The sequence below is a fragment of the Mya arenaria genome, chromosome 12 (assembly GCF_026914265.1).
Source record: "Mya arenaria isolate MELC-2E11 chromosome 12, ASM2691426v1".
Taxonomy (NCBI): domain Eukaryota; kingdom Metazoa; phylum Mollusca; class Bivalvia; order Myida; family Myidae; genus Mya; species Mya arenaria.
The window spans coordinates 60,334,074-60,340,310 of record NC_069133.1 but is presented as its reverse complement, the minus strand read 5'-3'; positions in this window follow the sequence as shown (position 1 = coordinate 60,340,310).

Here is a 6,237-nt window from a genome sequence, read left to right as displayed (position 1 = left end):
TTTCAAAATATCAAACGCCCTTGAACCTCCTCATCTTGACATGTTCAAATATAATCTTCAAACAGTTGAAAATGCTGATAACAAAACATCTAAGCAGCAAAATGGAAACATTTCTATGAGTTTTCTTTCCCAAGGTGGAACATTTTGATTAGTTTATTTGTGAAGCATAATATCATGTGTAGAGCCCCGTAGCATTTGATATTAGAAGACGATAAAGCACACTAAGATGCAGGGGGTCCAACGTGGTTTGTGTTTTCCGAATTTTAAATAAGGGAATGTGTGATGCGGAATGAAATGGTGGTGTTATCATTCTGACCTATGACAAAACCGAGAGCTCCATGGGCATTCCGCCCATTTAAACCGCAATTGTGCGTATACTTCGAAACGGCCTAGCTACGCCCCTGTACTCCCAGATAATAGTTATGCATCTGACACTAAATATAGATTTGTTTGTTGTATATAATTTATGTAAATTTTTGTTCAATATGTTTCTTTTTTTTGTATTATGTTCTGTTTATAATGTGTCATGTCTCTTCATATCGGAGGAAATAAAGAATCTCTCTCTTTAAAAAAAGGTTGTTTTTGGTGTACAAATGTATAATTATCATTTCAGACAAAAAGATGAATTTATCATTTAAACATTAATCACCTTTGACTTGAAATATGTTTGTTAAAATATGCTTACAAAACTATTCTGATGTTTTGCTTAAAGGAAAAAATACTATAAAATTAAAAGAAGGATAATAAAAGGGTTGAGCGAGCTAAATGCTGTATAAATGGAGATTAGAGGCACACTACCAAAAAAACAACATAAAATATAGGGCAATTTCATTCAGGTCTAAAAGTAGGTTAAAACTACCCGAGAATGGAGATATAGATAGCTCAAAATGTTAATTTTACAAGAAATGCAAATGGAATGATTATAACAGATTGCATAAAAGAGGTTATAGCTCGCGTAGGAAAATATAAACAAATACAAACAATTGGCCTGCTGTAAATTTGTGATATTTTAATATAAAACTACTTTCAAAAAATGTGTCCAAAATAACCTATGGGACTCACGTTTGAACAAGTCGGAGATGGAAAAAAGGAGAATGACAAGAAAGGCGTGTGTTCATAAAGGAGCATGACAAGAAAGGAGTGTGTTCATAAAGGAGCATGACAAGAAAGGCGTGTGTTCATAAAGGAGAATGACAAGAAAGGAGTGTGTTCATAAAGGAGCATGACAAGAAAGGCGTGTGTTCATAAGGAACCTGGTCAAATAGCCCCCAAGTCAAATAGCGCCCAAGTGAATAATTTGTAAAGTATTTCAAAATTTAAAAAAGGTTATATTATTATATTATATATTCTTGTTATTATTTAATTTTGGTGCATAATCAATATTAAAATAAAGAAAAACACCAAAAAATAACTTACAAACATTTAAAATGTAGATTTGATGAAACAATATATTATTCATAAATTATATATTTTATTATTATTATGTGTTGTGTTGTGAATAATATGTAAAGTACTTCAAAATTAAAAAAGGTTATATCATATATTCTTGTTATTATTTAATTTTGCTGCGTAATCAATATTAAAATAAAGAAAAACACCAAAGAATAGATTTCTTAAACACCAAAAAAACAGATTTATTAATATAAAAATAATGTTATTTGCACTTAATTCAATAAAAATAAAGGTTGGAAAAAGTTTTTTACATAAGTATACATATAAACATAAAAAAGTGGGGGCGTTTTTGGGGGGCTATTTGACCATTTTTTAAAAGTGAGTGGAGGCTATTTGACCAAAATGGGGTCTATTTGACTTGGGGTCTATTTGACTTGGGGACTATTTGACTAGGAATCGTTCATAATGGAGCATGACAAGAAAGGCGTGTGTTCATAAAGGAGCATGATAAGAAAGGCGTGTGTTCATAAAGGAGCATGACAAGAAAGGCGTGTGTTCATAAAGGAGCATGACAAGAAAGGCGTGTGTTCATAAAGGAGCATGGCAAGAAAGGCGTGTGTTCATAAAGGAGCATGACAAGAAAGGCGTGTGTTCATAAAGGAGCATGGCAAGAAAGGCGTGTGTTCATAAAGGAGCATGGCAAGAAAGGCGTGTGTTCATAAAGGAGCATGGCAAGAAAGGCGTGTGTTCATAAAGGAGCATGCCAAGAAAGGCGTGTGTTCATAAAGGAGCATGACAAGAAAGGCGTGTGTTCATAAAGGAGCATGACAAGAAAGGCGAGTGTTCACAAAGGAGCATGACAAGAAAGGCGTGTGTTCACAAAGGAGCATGACAAGAAAGGCGTGTGTTCATAAAGGAGCATGACAAGAAAGGCGTGTGTTCATAAAGGAGCATGACAAGAAAGGCGTGTGTTCATAAAGGAGCATGACAAGAAAGGCGTGTGTTCATAAAGGAGCATGGCAAGAAAGGCGTGTGTTCATAAAGGAGCATGACAAGAAAGGCGTGTGTTCATAAAGGAGCATGACAAGAAAGGCGTGTGTTCATAAAGGAGCATGGCAAGAAAGGCGTGTGTTCATAAAGGAGCATGACAAGAAAGGCGAGTGTTCATAAAGGAGCATGACAAGAAAGGCGTGTGTTCATAAATCAGGCATTGCCAAAATAACTCCATTTGATCAATTGAAAAAGTATTCGTTGCCAACATAAAATGTGTGAGAATGTCCTTTTAAAGCTATGTGTTGACAGATGAGGCATTAACAAAGACAGACAGACAGACAGGCAGAATTGCTTATTGTCGTAAACATGTTTATAACAGTTTCTTGACAAAACATGATATGGATCAGGATTGTATTGTAATTAATATGACCACAATATACATGGCGTATTACAAGAAAACATATAGAATAATAGAAACATAACAGAAAAGAAAAATGTTTTAAAAAATGCAAATGATAAATATCTAAATCAAAACGTATGGTTATATCTGAAGTGACAGGATAATAGTAATTTGGGGGGCTAATATCATATACTACTTTATAGTGTAAGTCATATTATTTATCATAAATTTTTTAGAAGAAATGCTTGGTTTATACATTTACTTGATTTTTATTTGTTATGACAATGTTTTGCTATTTCATTAGTTCAATAAACTTGTACATACTTGGGGTTCTAATATGAAATGGTTTAATCAACTCCTTTCTGATATTGTTATACACAGGGCATATTATGTCAAAGTGGTTTTCATCTTCTATACCGTTAGAGTTCCACAAAGTACAATGACGGTCAGCTCTATCAATTCCATATCGGCCTGTTTATATATGTTATTTATGAGACGACAGTCTTAGCTTAGAAAAAGCCATTCTTGATTTATTTGGTAAAACTTCTAGATATTATTCAATTTCAAATTGTTCCTTAAGGTATTTATACGTACAAAAGGTATTACTATTGTAAACATTTTCATACCATGACTGTTTAAATACATCGAGCACCCTAATTTTAAACACAATATGGAAAAATTAAATCTCAAATTAACAGGGTTTGGATTTATTCACACATAAGGGAAACCCATCAGAGGATTCATAATGATAAAGCTAACGGAACGCACAGCATCATCACTCAATAATGAAAACAACCCATACATATCTAACAAAAAATTACATCATTTACCCAATTATTACGATTATTAAGACTTCCTAGCATATCATTGTAGAGCATATTTATTATATTGATATCAGAAGAAATGGTCTTACACCAAAGTTTAATAATTCTATAATGAGTATCCACCTAATTCACCATAAACGGCCATATTACATGAGCTCGTTTTAACCCCAAGAACATTTTTGCAAAACTTTAAGTGAATATGCTCAATTTCTTTCATTTCGGAACCTCCCACAATTCACATTCATAATTCAACGTGACACTTTCAGAAGCCACAATTGGCAAAAACACTAAGTTTGCAAATATAATATTGAGTGTTATTAGAAGTACATTTAGAGCCTTAAGACCATTTCCTGTAATGGTTTCTTGGCTTAAAACGACATAGTTAAAAACAGTACCAAGGTAATTCAAAATATCAACCATTTTAATGTACTTATTGTCGTATAACCATTTTTCACTACGTACTTCGCCAATTTTACGAAAACCCATGACCTTTGTTTAATCTTTATTTACTTCTAGATCCCATTTAACACAGTATTCATGTAACTTAATTGGACTTTTTTGTAATTCATCAACAGTTTTTCCAAAACAACTCTATCATCTGCAAAATAATCAGTAGCATAGTTATATCGCCAATCGTTAAGTCCGCAAAGCGGGTCATCTTCTAGAAATAGCTCAGGAACATTATCCCCCCCCCCCTTGCTTAAGGTTGACAGCACAATCAAAATATTCGGACAGCAAACTACATTTTTACACATGTTTTTACATTTGTATACATATTCTTAATAATTCTAAGCATTTTCCCATCAACTCCTGATCTATATAACTTTAACCAGAGGCTATTAAAACTTACTCTATCAGACGTACGTTTCATATCAATAAAGGCACAATACAATCTTTGTTTATCATAAAACAGTTTTTGCACAACTGCATCGAAAACAAAAATAGCATCTGTAGTAGACCGACCCTTACGTTATTCCCCGGTAATTCCCCGGTAATTACTTGGATTGCAAGGGCCGTTTTTTATAGATTTGTACAATAAAACCTTTAGACCAATTATAATTCATGCATGTTTTGTTTTCACAAATAACATAACATAACTTTATCATGCAAAGACTATTTGTAAATATCTAAAATTCATTACACATGCTTGTAAATAATAATAAGCTGAGCTGGTAAATTAGATTGGTAAATAAATTAAGTAATGTTGAAAATATAAATTAAAGTTCAAAAAAAACATTTTCATGCATGTATGCATTTTACAATTGTTTCATGAAGCTGTGCAACTAGTAAGAGATAACAAGGTCATACACAGCTATATAAGATAGAAATAACATAAAACACAGTTTATTTATAATATGTTCTTGTACACAGTTAAAAGCTTTATACTTAATTTAGTATACATAATACACTGTATTTATAAATATATATTTACCTCACGTGATCTAAGTTAACTTTCTTACATCTGACCAGTTAATATTTTCATTTCAATATTTCAATATTTGTGCTTTTATAAATATTCCAACCTAATTTTAAGCTACTCAAACAAAATATGGTTTTTCTTTTACAAAAATAAATGTTTTTCTCCCACTTCAGATAAGTAGATCCAAAAATTTAACCATGCTAGAAATTCTTATCTTGCCCAAGGGCACATATAAAACAAGTACCCGTATGGAACTCCTTTTTAATGGTCATCACATTGTAATTACCTCCCTTGTTGAAGACTGTCGTCTGTAGCATCATAAAAACCTTGTCTTGTGGCAATATTTAGAGTGCTTATTAATTATTTCTCGATTCAAATGTCACCATAAAAAGTTTTTACGCACCTTTCCAGAACTAATGCTTTACTCCCCTCAAAATTATAAAAAAGACCGATTTGAATATTAACACAATCTGAATCACTGCGCGCATATCCATGACAACCACGAATTATCGCATATCAATACGCATTTATTTTCACTACTCACAAAAGAGATTCAGCAAAACATACAGTTTTACTTAATTTTGTTTGACTGAGGTGGGAAAAAAGCATCTACCATAGCCGCACGTGTAAGATAGGTTCATCCCAACCCTCGGGCAGGTGTAAACCTCGTTTCCGCAAAACACACTACGTTCGGGTCGGGATGAACCTATCTTACACTCTCGGCTATGGAAGATACTTATAATCTTGATTTCATAATAAAGTATATTGCATTGACCACAAGTTGCACAAAGGTTACACTTCCGAAATAAATGCACCAAAGTTTCCTCCTCTGATAAAGTAAATGTACACAACATGTCATTTACAATATTTATTTTAAAAACAGTGAGTTTGTAGCTAAAATCCTATGTATAGTTCTTGCTTTGAACCATTGTATCACTAGTTACCACTACATAAAAAAAATCCGGTTAATATCCTGGAATACATTGTTCCAATTAGCTTGGCAAGTTGGAGTCTCATTATCATTTAAAAGTACATTGTGAAGCTTTTTACTTTAATCGCTTTCAAGCAAAATACTCTTGACATAACTTGACATGGCTGGGTTTGGAGTTCTATCATTTACATTTAATGTAACTTTACACTTTTTCAGGGTTTAGATATCAATGTACACTGGACCAGTCGCCAAGCTTGCGGATCCATGGTCTAGTGGT